This window comes from Sciurus carolinensis, chromosome 13 (genome assembly GCF_902686445.1).
Source record: "Sciurus carolinensis chromosome 13, mSciCar1.2, whole genome shotgun sequence".
Lineage (NCBI taxonomy): Eukaryota > Metazoa > Chordata > Mammalia > Rodentia > Sciuridae > Sciurus > Sciurus carolinensis.
Window position 1 is genome coordinate 21,978,327 of NC_062225.1, and position 19,600 is coordinate 21,997,926.

The 19,600-nt window shown below is 42.5% G+C and overlaps 1 long non-coding RNA gene across 1 annotated transcript; it reads left to right on the plus strand.

The window, feature by feature from the left end:
• The first annotated feature begins 17,570 nt into the window (after positions 1 to 17,570).
• On the plus strand, positions 17,571 to 19,600 carry LOC124963746 (uncharacterized). The gene is made up of 3 exons (XR_007104791.1): positions 17,571 to 17,680; positions 18,079 to 18,213; positions 19,040 to 19,600. It is a non-coding gene; the product is annotated as an uncharacterized LOC124963746 (long non-coding RNA).

Sequence of the window (19,600 nt, forward strand, 5' to 3'; positions counted from 1 at the left end):
CATACCTTAAATTCTTACTAAAGAGAAATCCAGGGTCCAAGAAAACCATCCACCTGTGGCTGGCTGTGACAATACAGGGGATATCAGAGAATAACACTGTCCATAACTCAGTGTGCTGTCTGAGGATGCTGATGGATCAAGCAAGCTCCTCTGTTGAGGGATATGGAAAATTTGGTGAGCTGTGAGAAAAGGAAATGACCTAAAGTCATTATTTATCTCTAGGTGACAAAACTGAGTTTATTTTCCAGTCTTCTATAACAGCAGGGGCTTATTAGATGAGAAAAGAATCTTTTCTACCTCTAGGGAGGGCAGATTAGGTGGACACAGACCTTTGCAGAGGTGGATGCTTGTGAACTTGGCCCTCCTCTGCCCTCTACATTCACTCTAGGATATGCCCATGGCCCTATCCGTCTTCTCCGCACCTGAGCCTCCCAGAACTGCTCCACCCGCCCAGGCCTAAGGAACTCCAAGGAAATTACCACAATCTCTGCCCCACCCCCACCACTCCCCTTCCTGTAGTCCCAACCCTGGCTCATCCTCCACCTGCTCAGCCCTCACCCTGATCAGCACACTGTGAGTCACCCCTTCCTACATCCCCCGCCATGATCACCTTGGGCACCTTTCCACTCTGCCTAAGTCTGCCCAGCTGGGCTTCCTCTCTGGCCCTGCCCAGAGTGGGCCTTACCCTGATGCAGCTGCACCCTGGCAGGGGCCACCTGTTGGCCTCCCTGCCTCCAGTCATAGCCGCCTCCAGCCTGGTGGTTCTTAGCCATGGATGAGCAACAGAATGACCTGGGAAGACGTGCAAAATCTACATCCTGACTCAGTAGACCTGCACATGTGTTTTGCAAAAGAGCCTCAGGTGACTCTGATGCACACTGTTAGTTCAGAACATGGCCTCCTCCTCCTCATCCCTATGAATAACAACAAAAACAGCAATTAACATTTTTTTGTGCACTTACATGCAATGCCTCATGTCATCTTCATGACAACCCTATGAAACAGGTTATTGAAACTAAGGGAAAATTTTCCATGGCTAGTTAGGGGGATGACCAGAATATGACCCTCCACTCCTAACCACTCCATTCTCCATACCCACTTATAAAGCCAAACTTGACATGTAGCTCCCCATATAACACCCTTCAGGACAGTTCTAGGAGGAAAAAACCAGAATGGGAGCACATTCGTGCTTCCCCCTCCACTCAACCGCCCCTCAGTAACTTCTTAACTCTAAAAGAAATATCTTGGGCTGGGGAGATAGCTCAGTCGGTAGACTGCTTGCTTGCCTTGCAAGCACAAGGCCCTGGGTTTGATCCCCACCACCGCAAAAAAAAAAAAAAAAAAAAAGAAATATCTTGCTGGACAGGGTGGCACGTGCCTGTAATCCCGGTGGCTCAGGAGGTTGAGGCAGGAGGATCGTGAGATCAAAACCAGTCTCAGCAATTTACTGAGGCACTTAGCAACTCAGCAAAACCCTGTCTTAAATAAAACATAAAAGAAAAAAAAAGAGGGGGCTAGGGATGTGGCTCCATGGTTAATTAAGCACCCCTGGGTTCAAATTCCAGAACCACCCCCCCAAAAAAGAAAAAGAAATATCTCAAGTGGTTACACAGTGAATACCTACATAAAAGTTTGCTGAAATGTATGTTTAGGATTTGTGACTTTATGTTCATTATTTCCCATAAAACAGATCTTGAAAAAAAGTCAATTAAAAAAAGAAAAAGGGCTGGGTATATAGCTCAGTTGGTAGAGTGCTTGCCTCATAAGCACAAGGCCCTGGGCACTGCAAAAAAAAAAAAAAAAAAAAAAAGGCTAACAAATGTGAAATAGGTAAAACATGTGTCTACTAAATAAACCAGTAGAAAGCCAGCTGGCAAAAATACAAATGATAACAGATTTAAAGATGTCCAAAGTGCCTCACAAAAACTCCTCAGGGAGTTTGGGCGTGGACAGAGCACTGACTGGAGGCTGGGTTCCATGCACAACTGTCGGCAAAACCCCACCACAGGACGGCTTGGCGACGGCGGAGAGCCAGGGCAGGGGCAGCAGCAGCAGCATCAACACAAGGGCTCTGAGAACCCACAGACCGTCTTTGGGCCAGAGGCCAGGGGCAGCCCCATGGAGAGATCAATGGCAATAAAAGGCTTCTGCCTAAACAATCAGGTGATTTCTGTACTGGGAACAAGGTTCAACTCTGCAAAATCTAGCTCCTGCTGCTTTTGGTGCTGCGGGACTCAAAGGTTCCAACTGGGGACACCTAAGTTCCCAGCTCCACTGAGCAGAGCAGAGACAGTCGTTGCAAAGTGATTTTGAAGTCCATCCTCAAAGAGCAAAAACGATTCTGAGAAAAAAGCGTTGTGAAGCCTGCCTCACCCTAGCACCTGTTAAGTCACACTTAAGAAAATGTCTCCACACCAAGGATGCTGCTGCAGGAGCAGCCGACTCCATGGAACCCACTGGAAGGTCCCGGAGCTAACCTAGGGAGATGTGGAGATATAAAATACAGAATATTGCCAATCAGAAGGATGAGGAGGGACACGTTCATCACTGGAGGCTTCAGGAAAAAGAAGTCAGCTCCTTAATTCTCACAATTCACCAAAACGCCACATATTCCATCTGGATTAAGCTTTAAATGAAAACAAAAATCCACTAATATTAGGACACAGTTTATGTGAATACATAATTCTGGAGCAGAAAAAGCCTGAGTCTAACACAAAGCCAGAAATCGGTCCAGTCCTAGAGATCCAACTGTCAGTGAATTATCCCACAAGGAGCCTCCTCTTAACAAGCCCAAAGCAAACTCTCCCAGTCTCTGCCTCTACTGCTCCTCTTCCTGTAGTTCTAATCCTGGCTCATCCTCCACCTGCTCAGCCCTCACCCAGATCAGCATCCTGTGAGTCATCCCAGGCTCCTCCCCTTTCCCCCGCTTCCCACCCATGATCACCACCTGGGCCACCTCTCCATTCTGCCTGAGTCTGCCCAGCTGGGCTTCCTCTGTAGCCTGGCTCATGGGCCTGATCCTGATGCAGCTGCAACCTGGCAGGGGCCACCTGTTAGCCTCCCTGCTTCCAGGAAAAACCACCTCCAGCTCAGTGATTTGGAAGGCTACCTAAATTACATGGATATTTTAGATTTATAAATGCTCTATAAATGGACAAAACTCAATGACAAATGATAATCTAGGATAAGATATTTATAAAATATGAAAAACAATGAGTTAATAATCTGAAAACATACTAAGTACTCTTATAAATAAATAAGGCAAAGGGAATATACTCCATGAAATAATAAAAAATAAATGAGTCAGGCGCTGTTGTACATGCCTGTATTCCTAGCAGCTCAAGAGACAGGCAGGAGGATCGCAAGTTCAAAGCCAGCCTCAACAACTTAGCAATGTCCTAAGAAACTTAATGAGACCCTGTCTCAAAATAAAAACTCCAAAGGGTTGGTGATGTAGCTCAGGGTTGAGTGTCCCTGGGTTCAATCCCTGGTGTAAACAAATAAACCAACAAAACCTCCACAAATGAAAAGGAAAAAAGAAAAGAAAGAATATACCTATAGAAAATAGAAGCCTAGAGCAAGCACATAATTCAACCAAAAAGAATCACCAGTGACTAATTGGCCTGTAAAACAGACCAAGTAATAAAGTGACAAAAAGAAAGAGAAATGCAAACTAAAGTTAAAATGAAATTCCTTTTTTTCTTATCAAATTTATAAATTTTTTAAATTGTTAATACCTAGTGTTGGAAAAGCTATAGTGAAAGAGATACTGTCACAGGACCAGTGGTGAGATCCTCAGCCGACAGGCCCTTTTTGGAAGGCAATTTAGCAATAAGAATCAAAATCTTGAAAGTGTGCATGCATGTTCTTTGATCTAGCTATTCTCCTTACAGACCATATCCAATGGATAAAAATAAAGGTGGGCCAAGAGTCAGTATTATATATAATGGGTGCCATTATTAATAACCTTAAGTGACAAAGATAAGGGATTAGCTAAATCATGATCAATACACAGTGAAATATGAGAGACTCATAAGAAGTTTATTTATGGACAAGAAAGAATGTTCACAACTTAATGATAAGTATGAAAAACAAATCACAGAGCAATATGTACAATCTGAATCCATTCATGTAAAAAATGTGTGTGTGTATACACACAATACATATCTCTGATAAGTGCTCTTAGTATGATTTTAAATTTTCCTTCCTACTTCTTTAGAAGCAGTGTGTCCTGGCAGAAATCTCACAGGGAATGCAGACCTCACCACAAGCCCACCTTACCCCTCACCTGGCAGGGCCTGTAAGTCTTACTTGGTCCTGAGCACTCACACTCCATATGTGACATGTACAATATTTCTTGTGCTGCTGTTTTAACTTTTCAAGCTTCATCTTGTCTCCTCAATTCACTAGAGTATTGGTAAATCTCACATTTCTTTTTGCTTTTCTCAGTGCTTGGGTACAGAGCAAGTCAGCAGCAAATAGCCCAAGAAAGAACGTATCACTTCCGTGCCCAGGCTCCTGTAGGCTGGCCAGACATGCTGGTTGGTCCCTAGGTATGGCACCAAGCCCAGTTCGGCCAGGTTGGGGCTGTGTGTTGTCGGCCACCTGTCAATCTAGTCCTATGAAGATGCTTATTGTTGTTGCTAATTATTGTTGAGTGACAGGGCTGTTTGTTTAAAGCATTAGGTTACTGCCCCACACCCAGAGGCAAAGCCAATCCTACCGCATCCTATAATTAATGAGCTGAAAAGTGTTTCTTCCTTATTTCCAATGCAAGTTGGCCTTACACCGACAGACCACGCCCACACCTTCTGCAACCCTCTCCCATCTACAACGCAAGTCTCAGCTGTTGGAGACCTCATTTGAGAAGCACCCTCTTCACTCAAACTGTGGACAAGGTAAGCATAAATCCCTGTGTCCCCAGCCAGACTCACCAGCTCCCTCTGGTCCTCCTAAGTGATATGTTTGATCACAAGTCTAAGTCAATCTATTACCCAAGCAGCTCACCATGCAATCAGTGCTCACTTGTTATGCCTTTTGTAGAAAAAATGTAAAAGCCATCAGAAAAGGAGTAAGATTCAGAATCAGGGAGAGACGATCTAGCAACTGCTTCTTTTCCCCCTTCTACAGATATGAACACATCCTGGTGCCCACAAGGTCCAAAAAGGGGCCTAGAGGTATGTCTTTGAGCATTTGCCATAAATGCATGTAAGCAGCTTTATGAAGGTCAAGTATGACCTACCCGCACTGGGACCTTGGGCAAGGTACCTATCCCTGGATTCAGTTTTCTGAACTGTAAAATGGGACCACAGCAGTGGGACATGTCACACAGAGTTGTCAGGACTGAATAAGTGAATGGATTTGGTCAAGCACTTGGAACATGCCAAGCATGAGGTGAGCAGGACAAACATTAGTGTTTGCCATTGTTGATGAAAACAGGTAAGCTGTGGAAAATGTCTTCCGGTGAGTCCCCTGAGCGCTCTCCTGCTCCTTTCTGAGAAGACAGACCCCCCACAGCCAGACACAAGGGCAAGCTGCTCTCCCTGGTGCTTTGAAACTGGCCACAGAACATTTCTGCAGAAATTCTGCTCTGAGCAGACCACCAAGGGTGTTGAGCGGGCCTAGCCAGTCATGGCAGCTGCCACAGGCCTTGGAAGACCATCCCACTACCACAAAGACAGTCTTCTAAGGGTTGGGAATGGCAATGGCTCCCATTTCTGTAGCAAAGATTTCTTTCCTTGTTACCTGGGGGGTCTGGGATGGGGAGCAGAAGGGGAGGAGAGGAGGGGCCCACTCCAAAGTAAGTCCTTAGTTTTAAGAGGTTGGGTAATTGGGTGCTGGTCAGTCAGTCTCATGGCCCTTCAGACACATTTGTGAGTAGATAGGTTCCCTGGGTCATTAAGAAATACTAATTTTCTGTTAAGTATCTTAGCCCATTTATTGATTGGTTCATTTGGGGGTTTTTTTGTTTTTGTTTGTTTTTGTCTTGGGTGTTAAGTTTTTTGAGTTCTTTATATATCCTGGAAATTAGTGCTCTGAGGTGTGTGTGGCAAAGATTTTCTCCCATTTTGTAGGCTCTCTCTTTACATTATTGTTTCCTTTGGTGAGAATAAGCTTTTTGGTTTGAATCCATCCTATTTATTGATTCTTAATTTTACTTCTTGCACTTTAGGAGTCTAGTTAAGGAAGTCAGGTCCTAAGCCGACATGATAAAGATTTGGGCCTACTTTTTTTAAAAAATATTTTTTTAGTTGACAATGGACCTTTATTTTATTTATATGCGGTGCTGAGAATCAAACCCAGTGCCTCACACATGCTAGGCAAGCGCTCCACCACTGAGCCCTCTACCACTGAGCTACAATCCCATCCCTGGGCCTACTTTTTCTTCTATTAGGTGCAGGGTCTCTGTTCTAGTGCCTAAGTCTTTGATCCACTTTGAGTTGATTTTTGTGCAGGGTGAGAGATAGGGGTCTAATTTCATTTTGTTACATATCAATTTCCAGTTTTCTCAGCACCATTTGTCGAATAGGCTATCTTTTCTCCAATGTATGTTTTTGGTGCCTTTGTCTAGTATGAGATAACCACATTTATGTGGGTTTGTCTCTTTGTCCTCTATTTTGTAGCACTGGTCTACATGTCTATTTTGGTGCCAGTACCATGCTGTTTTTGTTACTATTGCCTGGCCAGGTGTGGTGGTACATTCCTGGAGTCCCAGCACTCGGGAGGCAGGAGGATCACTTACGAATTCAAGATCAGCCTTGGCAACACAGCATGAACTCATCTCAAAAAATAAAACTAAAAAAAAATAAACATTAATTTTCGTATGTAGTAGGTTCCTTTTCCCCCCTCTGGATCTAGGCTTTCTGAAAAGAAGTTTAAATTCCTCTCATCTCCTGCTTTACCATCTCACCCGAGTCTCAACATTTTCTTGTTGGTTCAACAAACATTTTGGGATCCAGGCACTTGGGCCAGCCTTGGGACTTAGCTGAATTGATGTCACTGGATCCCACCTGACACTTTCTCATGGCTCGCTAGTGCTCAGAATGGCACCGAGGGCATTGACCTTCATCCGTTTTGCTTAGTGTTATACCCCCAGTGCTTAGAAAAGCGCCTTGTAGAGCTTCAGGGACCAGGACAGGGCAGCCAGGGACTTCCCCAAGCAGCCCGGCTCCCTCCAGCAGGAGGCACCTTCCAAGGCTAGCTCCTCAGAGCAGACCGCCCAGTGAGAGCCTTTCTACACAGAGCCAGCCGCAAGTCCCAGAGCCAGCAAAGAGTTCTGACCCACAGGCAAACTCTGGGACCAGGGCAGGGCAGCCAGAGATTTCTCCAGGCGGCCCTGCCCCCTCCGGCCGCAGGCTCTTTCCACAGGGCGATCCAAGATGGCGGACTACAGGGTGACTACATCTCCAGTCACTCCAGAACCCAGGATTCAACAAGGGGAGGCATTGAGAGACTCGGACTAAAATAGAGCCACGGGGTGAGTCTCCCCCACCGGGTGAAGCTCAGCCTGGGTGGCAGGCACGGATAGAGGTGGCTTATCAGAGCAGGGCAGGGCAGCTACAGTCTTCGCCAGGTAGCCCTGCTCACTCCGCGGTGGGCTCCTCCCACACGGCCAGCTTCTCGAAGCAGGCCACCCAGTGAGAGCCTTTCTGCACAGAACCAGCTCCAAGTCCTGGAACCAGTAGCGGGCTAGGGGCAGCTTTCTTCGGAAGCACTGCATTATCAAGTTCCTCCAAGACTTCAGACTACTGAAGGATGGGAGGTGATATACTGGAAATCTACAGGGACACTATAAGCCAATAGAGGAAATCTGCAATATCTCAGAGTCCCACTGACATCTGACCAATATGAGAAAACAAAGGAAGAAAATGTCCCAAACAAACCTAGATACTATATCAATAAAACCCAATGACAGCACAGCAGAAGAAATGTCAGAAAGGGAGTTCAGAATGTACCTAATTAAAACAATCAGGGAAGCAAACGAGGAGATGAAAGAGCAAATGCAGGCAGTGAAGGAGGAGATGAAAGAGCAAATTAATGCAGGCATTAAATGATCGCACCAATCAACAGTTAAAAGAGCAAATATGGGAAGCAAGAGATCATTTCAATAAAGAGTTAGAGATACTGAAAAAAACAAACAAACAGAAATCCTTGAAATGAAGGAAACAATAAACCAACTTAAAAACTCCATAGAAAGCATAACCAATAGGGTAGAACACCTGGAAGACAGAACCTCAGACATTGAAGACAAAGTATTTAATCTTGAAACAAAGTTGACCAAACAGAGAAGATGGTAAGAAATCATGAACAGGATATCATGAAAAGGCCAAATTTAAGAATTATTGGGATTGAGGAAGGCACATAGAAACAAACCAAAGGAATGAACAATCTATTCAATGAAATAATATCAGAAAATTTCCCAAATCTGAAGAATGAAATGGAAAACCAAGTACAAGAGGCTTACAGGACTCCAAATATACAAAATTACAACAGACCCACACCAAGGCACATTATTATGAAAATACCTAACATACAAAATAAAGACAGAATTTTAAAGGCTGCAAGAGAAAAGAATCAAATTACATTCAGGGGGAAACCAATAAGAATATCAGCAGATTTTTCAACCCAGACCCTAAAAGCTAGAAGGGCCTGGAACAACATTTACCAAGCCCTGAAAGAAAACGGATGCCAACCAAGAATCTTATACCCAGCAAAACTTACTTTCAGATTTGACGACGAAATAAGATCCTTCCATGATAAACAAAAGTTAAAGGAATTTACAAAAAGAAAGTTGGCATTACAGAACATTCTCAGCAAAATATTCCATGACGAAAAGATGAAAAACAACGATGCAAATCAGCAATGGGAGGAACTAACCTAAAGGAATAGCCAAATAAAGGAGAAACCAAATCATGTCAAAAAACAAAAATGAGTCAAATGACTGGGAATACAAATCATATCACAATAATAACCCTGAATGTTAATGGCCTGAACTCATCAATCAAAAGACATAGACTGGCAGATTGGATTAAAAAGAAAAATCCAACAATATGCTGCTTGCAAGAGACTCATCTCATAGAAAGAGATACCCATAGACTAAAGGTGAAAGGATGGGAAAAAACATACCAAGCACACGAACATAGCAAAAAAGTTGGAGTATCCATCCTCATTTCAGATAATGTGGACTTCAAGGCAAAACTAGTCAGAAGGGATAAAGAAGGACATTACATGCTGCTTAAGGGAAGCATAAATCAGCAAGACATAACAATCATAAATATCTATGCCCTGAACATTGGCTCATCCATGTACGTCAAACAAATTCTTCTCAATTCCAGAAATCAAGTAGACCACAACACAATAATACTAGGCAATTTTAACACACCTCTCTCACCACTGGACAGATCTTCCAAACAAAAATTGAATAAAGAAACCATAGATCTCAATAACACAATCAACAATTTAGACTTAACAGACATTTATAGAATATACCATCCAACCAAGAGCGAATACACTTTCTTCTCAGCAGCACATGGATCCTTCTCTAAAATAGACCATATTTTATGCCACAAAGGTACTGTTAGCAAATACAAGAAGATAGAGATACTACCTTGTACTCTATCAGATCATAATGAATTGAAATTAGAAATAAATGACAGAATAAAAAACAGAAACTTCTCCAATACCTGGAGATTAAATACTACACTATTATATGATGAATGGACAACAGAAGACATCAGGAGGGAAATAAAAAAAATTCTTAGAAGTAAACGAGAACAAAGACACATTATATCAAAATCTCTGGGACACTATGAAAGCAGTACTTAGAGGAAGATATATTTCATGGGGCGCATTCAACAAAAGAAGTAGAAATCAACAAATAAACGACTTAACACTACAGCTCAAAGCCCTAGAAAAAGAAGAGCAGACCAACACCAAAAGTAGTAGAAGACAGGAAATAGTTAAAATCAGAGCTGAAATCAACGAAATTGAAACAAAAGAAACAATAGGAAAAATGAACAAAATAAATAGTTGGTCCTTTGAAAAAATAAACAAAATTGATAAACCCTTAGCCACACTAACAAAGAGAAAGAGGGAGAAAACTCAAATTACTAAGATTCGGAATGAACAAGGAAATATCACAACAGACACGAGTGAAATACAAAACATAATTAGAAACTATTTTGAAAATCTATACTCCAACAAAACAGAAAACCTCGAAGACATCAACAAGTTTCTAGAGACATATGAATTACCTAAACTGAACGAGGAGGACACACACAACTTAAATAAATCAATTTCAAACAATGAAATAGAAGAGGTCATCAAAAGCCTACCAACAAAGAAAAGTCCGGGACCAAAGAGTTCTCAGCTGAGTTCTACAAAACCTTTAAAGAAGAGCTCATTCCAATACTCCTCAAAGTATTCCATGAAATAGAAGAGGAGGGAACCCTCCCAAACTCATTCTATGAAGCCAAAATCACCCTGATTCCTAAACCAGACAGAGCACATCGAGGAAAGAAAATTTCAGACCAATATCCCTAATGAACATCGACACTAAAATTCTCAACAAAATTTTAGCAAATCACATACACAAATATATTAAAAAAGATAGTGCACCACAATCAAGTGGGTTTTATCCCAGGGATGCAAGGTTGGTTCAACATCCAGAAATCAATAAATGTCATTCAGCATATCAACAGACTTAAAGTTAAGAATCACATGATTATTTCGATAGATGCAGAAAAAGCATTTGATAAAATACAGCATCCCTTCATGCTCAAAACACTAGAAAAAATTGGGGTAGTGGGAACATTCCTTAACATTGTAAAGGCCATCTACACTAGCCCATGGCTAATATCATTCTAAATGGTGAAAAACTGAAAGCATTCCCCCTTAAAACTGGAACAAGGCAGGGATGCCCTCTTTCACCACTTCTATTCAACATCGTCCTTGAAACTCTAGCCAGAGCAATTAGACAAACCAAAGAAATTAAAGGGATACGAATAGGAAAAGAAGAACTCAAACTATCCCTGTTCGCTGATGACATGATTATATATTTAGAGGAACCTGGAAATTCCACCAGGAAACTTTTAGAACTCATAAGTGAATTCAGTAAAGTAGCAGGTTACAAGATCAATGCTCATAAATTCAATGCATTTTTATACATAAGTGATGAATCTTCAGAAAGAGAAATTAGGAAAACTACCCCATTCACAATAGCATCGAAAAAAATAAAATACTTGGGAATCAATCTCACAAAAGAGGTGAAAGACTTCTACAATGAGAACAGAACACTAAAGAAATAAATTAAAGAAAACCTTAGAAGATGGAAAGATCTCCCATGTTCTTGGATAGGAAGAATTAATATTGTCAAAATGGCCATACTACCTAAAGTGCTATATAGATTCAATGCAATTCCAATTAAAATCCCAATGATGCACCTTACAGAAATAGAGCAAGCAATTATGAAATTCATCTGGAAGAATAAAAAACCCAGAATAGCTAAAGCAATCCTCAGTAGAAAGAGCAAAGCAGGGGGTATCGCAATACCAGATCTTCAACTCTATTACAAAGCAATAGTAACAAAAACGGCATGGAATTGGTACCAAAATAGACAGGTAGATCAATGGTACAGAATAGAGGACATGGACAAAAACGCAAATAAATACAATTTTCTCATACTAGACAAAGGGGCCAAAAATAGGCAATGGACAAAAGATAGCCTCTTCAACAAATGGTGCTGGGAAAACTGGAAAACCATATGCAACAGAATGAAATTAAACCCCTATCTCTCACCATGCACAAAACTCAACTCAAAATGGATCAAGGACCTCGGAATCAGACCAGAGACCCTGCATCTTATAGAAGAAAAAGTAGGTCCAATCAGACTTCCTTAACAGGACTCCCATAGCACAAGAAATAAAAGCAAGAATCAATAACTGGGATAGATTCAAACTAAAAAGCTTTCTCTCAGCAAAGGAAACTATCAGTAACGTGAAGAGAGAGCCTACAGAGTGGGAGAATATCTTTACCACTCATACTTCAGATAGAGCGCTAATTTCCAGAATCGATAAAGAACTCAAAAAACTCTACACCAAGAATGCAAATAATCCATTTGACAAATGGGCTAAGGAAATGAATAGACACTTCACAGAAGAAGATATACAAGCAATCAACAAACATATGGAAAAATGTTCAACATCTCTAGTAATAAGAGAAATGCAAATCAAAACCACCCTAAGATTCCATCTCACCCCAATTAGAATGGCGATTATCAAGAATACAAGCAACAACAGGTGTTGGCGAGGATGTGGGGAGAAAGGTACACTCATACATTGCTGGTGGGGCTGCAAATTAGTGCAGCCACTCTGGAAAGCAGTGTGGAGACTCCTTAGAAAACTCGGAATGGAAGCACCATTTGACCCAGCTATCCCACTCCTTGGCCTATACCCAAAGGACTTAAAATCAGCATACTACAGAGATACAGCCACATCAATGTTCATTGCTGCTCAATTCACCATAGCCAGATTGTGGAACCAACCTAGATGCCCTTCAGTTGATGAATAGATAAAGAAACTGTGGTATATATATATACCATGGACTATTACTCCACCATGAAGAATGATAAAATTATGGCATTTGCAGGCAAATGGATGAAATTGGAGAATATCATGCTAAGTGAGATAAGCCAATCTCAAAAAACTAAAGGACGAATGATCTCGCTGATAAGCGGATGAGGACATATAATGGGGGCTGGGAGGGGTTAGCGTTAGGTTTAGGGTTAGGGATAAGGAGGGTGGTAAGAATGGAGGAAGGAAGGACTGTATAGAGGGAAAAGAGGGGTGGGAGGTGTGGGGGGGAAGGGAAAAAAATAACAGAATGAATCAAACAACATCACCCTATGTAAACTTATGATTACACAAATGGTATGCCTTGACTCCATGTACAGAGAAATAACATGTATCTCATTTGTTTACAATAAAAAAAAAGAAAAGAAAAGCGCCTTGTACACAGCATGTGATCAGTAAACCGGTGTTCAATAAATGCACGAGGATGCTGTAGAGCCTGCCACCCTCCTCGTGCCATGTCGCCCCCCACACGTGGAGCTTCCACTGTGGCTTCATGTGTCGATGTTGTGTTCCATTTCTAGGTCCATTTGTATCTAATTTTATTTGTTTTCTTCTTGAGAAGTTTGCCAAAGTGTCTATCTTATTGTCTTTAATGTATTTATTAAAGATTTCCTATTTTCTAATTCAAGTTCTGCTTTATCTTGATTAATTCATTCTATCTTGTTTTCATCAGTTTGATTTCTTATGTTTTGTCTTGATTCTTGAGTTTCCAGCTTGCTGAGTTAAATTTCCTTCATTCTGGTTTAATGCTAAAACATTTAATCCCAGGCATTGTGCTTTGAGAAGAGCTGAGCCACATCAAGTAAATTTTGGAGTGTTTTCCACATCCTTAATTTCTCAATAGTCTGTGATTACAGGTAAGGAATGCCTATCTATCCCATTACCCAACCTCAAACTTCACCAGCCATTTTCCTGTTGAGAGGGAAAATAGGGTCTATTCATTGTTTATTTAAAAAAAAAAACACACACACACAACTTTTTGTAAATACATCTTTTAGCCACTGCCCTTCACACCAGATAGCCACCCACCCCTCAGCTTCACTTAAATTGATTCCAAAGTCACAGGGGGCAGCCACATGCTGGGTACTGCCTGACTTCCTATAGCCCAGGGTTTATTTTGGGCTGTACTGTTCCTTGTTGAGGGTGCTGTCCTGTATGTTGTCGGATGTTTAGCAGCATTCCTGGTCTCTCTCTATCCATGAGATGCCAGTAATGTGTGTGTGCATGCCTGGGCATGTGCTCACACACACACACACACACACACACACAAAGTGCGTGCTACTACTACCAAGTACGACAACCAAAAATAACTCCAAACATTGCCAAATGTTCCCTGCTAGGAGTGTTCTTGTCGGAGAACCACTGATACTGTCTATAAAAGTCAGAGGTCAAGAAGAAGCCAGGCCACACACCGTGACCACCTACGTGTGTGCAGGTCTGGTATGATCAAGGCCTGGAGGGCCTGCAGAGAGGCCCCTTGTGGCTAGACGTTGGAGCTGCAGGTGGGGAGGTGCACCTGTTTCTCTAGGTTGATGCCTTTTTCTCCTCTTACAAAAGGAATAGGAAAATGGGCTTAGGGGGCTTACAGTGGGGAGGCATCCTCATCCTTGGGAGACCAAGAGGGTGCAGAGGAAAGAGAAGACCAGGGGAAGACTCCTCCAGCAATCTGTGGTCTTGGCCTTAAAGGGCATGAGAGGGGTTACCAAAACTCCTGGGAGCCCAGTTCAGCCAGAAGGGGAGAAGGTCAGAAAAAACTCAGAGCTGAAGCCCTGACCACAGCAAGAGAAGGTGCTCTTATTTAGTGGGGCCTCTGGGCACAGGAGCAGCAGCAACCCCTCTGTTCTCAGGAAACAAGTGGGCTCCACCACTGGTTATGAAAGAAGCACATTGCTCTCTTCATAAAACCATGTCCTCGCCCTTTAACACTATTGAAGTGTAAAATGCACATATCTTGACCTATTTTATGGACATATCAGCAGGGTCTAGGGAGAAGCTGTGTGTTGTGATCTAGAATACAGGCTTGGGATCTGATTTCCTCGGTGCGAGTCCCAGAGCATTCACCTACCAGACATGTGACCTTAGGGAAATTATTGATCTTTTTGTGATTTAGTTCCCTCATTTGCATAGTAGGGGCAATAAAAGGACCTATCTCATTGGGACATTTCAAGGGTTATATGACTTACCACATGACTACAACAATATCTGTTGTCAACAATTGCTAGCTATTCTGTTCATTGTGCCCTTAATTGGTAATAGACAAAAATCTGGAAACTTAAATGCCAATCAATTGATTAAATACATGTGGCACATCCAATCTATGGGAATACTGGGCAGTCATTAAAAGAAATAAAGTAGAACTATATCTACTTAGATTAATAGAAGCTATTGAATGAGAAGTAATAAATTATCTCTTATTTACAATAAAGATATTATATAGAATAGAAAATATATGCACAAAAATACACAGAGTTAGAGCTTACTGGTATATAAAAAAGCTATATAAATAAATAGATATGTGACTCGATCAGCATAGAAAATTTCTAAGGTTTTAACAATAGCTATGTCTGGGGAAAGGGAATGAAGGACTCAAGAACTTCTGCTTTCTCCTTTGGTATTGTTTGAATTTCTTACCATGAACATGTACTTTTCCACTGGTGTGAAAATTTTTTAAGATATATTGTTAATTTTTAAGTGGCAGAATATGAGTAGTACATGCCATCCGAATCTCAATTTACAAATTTAGGCATGCAAGAAATCACATTTTCGTTCCTGTAACTCAATTCATTGCTTACAGGAAGCTTCTATCTTGATAATAGAAGACTTGATTTCAGATGCCTGAATTCTCCTGAACACTGGAATAGCCAGGCCCAGGCTAGAAAAGGTGTAGGTGAGGTTGGCTGAGGCCAAGTATGGCCGTCTCTGCTGCTCTGTGCCTCTTGTGAGCCAAGTTGCCAGTGACCTTGTGACCTGCCTCCACCATGTGGTCACCTCTCTTCAGGATTTTACTTCACTCTACAGGCCACAAACATTTCTCCCCTTGTGTCTTCTGTCCCCAGCCAGACTAGAGAAGAAAGGGCTGATAAGGATTGAAGGTCTTTCCACTCCAGAGCAAATTCTTCTTCCATCTTGTTTCTAGTCAAGGCATTCAAAGGCTGCAAGAGCACCCTGGTTCCTCGATGAGCTGTTAGAAAATCTTGAGGTTGCCCTAAATGCTTAAGCTTTCAGCACACAAAAGCCAGAGATATTTGAAAGCTGATTTGGGTTTCTAACCTAGGGAGCCACTCAGGAGGTGATGAGTTCCATGAAAGTGAGGACAGGAAAGGGGAAGATTTGGGGGTGAAATAAGATCAATTCTGCAAATATTATCTCAGATGCACATATGTGTAAGTGCAAAGCAAAAAGTCTGAACATTTCCACCACATAATTAACAGTGCCTACCTGGAGGATAGGCTTTTGGATGTGGGGAGGGAAGGAAAAGGTGCATTGACTTCTTATTCTATATATGTCTAAACTGTTTAGGTTTTTCAATAATGGAACTATATTCAGCATTGCTTATATAATTTATTACTGTATTTGTTTTTGGTTTTTGGTACCGGGAATTGAACCCAGGGGTGCTCTACCACGGAGCTACATTCCCAGTCCTGTTTGCTTTTTAGTTTGAGACAGGGTCTCACTAAGGTGCTGAGGCTCTTCTGGAACTTGTGATCCTCCAGCTGAAGCCTCCCAAGTCATTGGGATTACTGGTGCACATTACCACACTCAGCTAACTTATGTTTTAAATAAATAAATATTCTTGCATCTTTTGCCACCAGGCTGGTGATGGATGGGGCACAGGCCCTCCCTGTCCGGAACCTTGGTGGGCAACCCTTGGAACCTCTTTGTATGAGGAGTTGAGAGACCTGAGAAAGAAGAGGGAAACTGGCACAAGGAGGTGACACTGACAAAAACCTTTACTTGGTGGAAAGGAGCTGATCTGAGCTAGACTGGTATTTGTGAATTAGATATATGTGTGGGGCCAAGTTCATGACTTTACAAGGCAACTGAGGACCAGCAGCCCCCAACACTGCTTCTTCAGTGAGGCCAGTAGGCATGCTGGTGACTCCCTACAGGTGTAAGGTGCATGACGGGTGTGGCAATGTCCAGCAGACCTGATAGCTCCATGGGGTGTGGGGGGGGCACAGGGAGGTTGCAGAGGCGGAGGAAGGAAAAAGATCGGGGGAGGGGTGGTAGTTTTCTAGACCTGTCCACTAGGAACAGGAGACACACACCCTGGGGACACCCAAAATGCTCTTGGGGTAAGAGCGTGAGAACTAACCAGGAACTGGGATCCTGAAATTGCAGTCAGAAGAAAGAGAGACACGTGGATGAGCCCTAACAACGTGATAGGTGCATACGAGTCCAGGTGTGTGTACAGGCAGGGAGCACAAGAGAGGGAGCCACGAAGTCTACAGGGGAGGGATCAGAGAAGGTCTCCTGAGACAGCTGACATCGGTGACTCAGAGCTTGATAGATAGGATATGGGACACTGGGTGGGAAGGGTGGAGGAAACCAAATACACAAAGGCCTGGAGCTGAGTGTGGGGTTTGGGGGAACTGAAAGCGGCATAGGTCGATTACAGTAAATGTAAGGGAGTGGTAGAAGACGAGGCCACAAAGGTTGTGCTCCATGGTAAAGAATCTGGACTTTATCCTGCAGGCAGTGGTGAAGCTCAAAAAAGGGTTGTTTATTAGGGAAATGAGATGATCAAGTTTATCAGAAAGCATTTCACCACCACACACCCGCCTCTCTTAACTCCCACCCAGTGAGCAGTCTGAGAGTGAGATTCTCTTCCTTCAGGAAGTGTTCCCTGACCATCCCTGGGACTCACCCAGCTCTCAGCTAACAGTTCTAGAAGTTCCCAAGCACCTCTGCCATCTCTCCCCATCGCAATGCATCTTAATGATTGTACCCTGTACTCTTCCCTCCTCCTCCATATGCTGCATACTGTAGTGAAGAACAATGTCTGCTGTATTCCACGTTGCATCCCCACACCCTGCACAGTGCCTGCCATGGTAAGTACTCGGCATTTATTTATTTAATAAAACAGGAAAGTGTGAGACACTCTTACTGTTTCCAACCCTTGGAGTCTAGGTTGGAAATGGGGGGCAGGGGGACCAAGAAGCAGCTCTTGCAATAGTTTAGGTGAGAAGCGATGAAGGCCTTACCTAAAGGAGTAGTGATGGGGATGAAGAGCAGGGAGACAGTGGGAAAAATATTTGGGAGGCAGAATTAATAGACATGGGTGATTAGACCAGGGTGCCAGATAAGGGGAGGAGGGGCTTCTAGCTTCAGTAGTTGAGTGGATGAGGAGTAAACCAAAAACTGGCTATTCTGTAAGAGGAGACAATGTGGGGAGAGGGGAGAAGATTCTGGAATCAGTTTAGACATGCTGAGTTTGATATGCTTTTAGTACATTCAAGTGGAGAGGTCCCAGCAGGAAGATTTCAGAGTCATCAGCCTGCAGGTGATGGTTAAAACCAGAGAGGAGAAGATTGCCCAGGGAGAGGAGGAGGTGGCAAAACAATGGAGATGTCAACTGTAACAGGTGAGCTGAGGAGGAATCAGAGAGGAAAGCAGGAATGAGATGGAAGAAGAAAAGCAGCCAAGGGTGGTTTCACAATTTTTAAGAGAGAAGTGGTTTCAAGGACTAGAAAATAGAGTCCAACAGGGTGGAGAAACAGAGTTCACTCAGGTCTCACTTGCAGTAGAAAAAACTGAGGCCCAGGGAGGTTGATTAAAGTGGTAGAGGTCAAATGCTACCAGGCCCATAGTCATAGAGACTAGTGGCTCTCAATCTGTGACCCCTTGGCATCTAGAGCACCCAAGACCCTTCCAGGGAAGTCTATGAGGTCAGGAGTATTTTCATAATAATTAAAGTTTTGTGCAGTTATTCACTTATTTGCATTGATGTTGTAAAAGCAACAGTGGGTGAAACTTATGAGGCCTTAACCTAAATCAACGAACTGGCACAAAACATCTCCAGGAGTCATAATCTTCACCCCCACATACTTGCCATTTAAAAGTTCAGTTTCATGTAAGAATGTTCATGACAGCCAGGTATAGTGGTACACACCTGTGATCTCAGCAACTCGAGAGGCTGAGGCAGGAAGATTGGTAGTTCAGGTCAGCCTCAGCAACTTAGTAAGGCTCTAAGCACCTTTGTGAGACCCCGTCTCAAAATAAAAAATAAAAAGGACTGGGGTTGTGGCTTAGTGGGTAAGTACCTCTGGATTCAATCCCCAACACTAAAATAAGTAAGTAAATAAATAAATAAAGTCTGTGATAAGGGTAATAACCATTAATTTTATTAAAACTGGAACTTAATTGCATGTCTTGCTAACAGTCTTCTCATAAAACACTTTTGAATACAGAAGTCCTGGAAGAACTCGTACAATTGTTTTTGCAAGCTGAACTATCTGCTTTTTTGTGGAACATCATTTTCATATAAAGGACTGACAGACTATGCTTCTTCATACTTGGATATCTGTGGATGTTTGCCAGGAAAATGACTGAAGTGAGCGTGTCACCTCAAGGAAAACAACTATGTATTGCCAGGTACAGCAGTACACACCTTTAATCCCAGAGATTCTGGAGGCTGAGGCAGGAGGATCACAAATTTGAGGCCAGCTAAGGCAATTTGGAATAACCCTGTCTCCAAATAAACAGAGGCTGGGAATTCAGTGCAGTGGTACTGGTAGAACATGTCCAGGTTCAATTCCCAGTACCAAAAAGAAATACAATAGAGAAAAGACAATTTCATCAATAAATGGCACTGGAAAACTGAATATACATAAGCAAAGAATGAAATTAGACCTTCACCTCATACCAAAAGTGAACTCAAAATGGTTTAAGACAAATGTAAGACCTGAAACTGCAAAACAACTACAAGTAAACAAAAAGGAAAAAGCCGAGCTGGGGAGACAGCTCAGTTG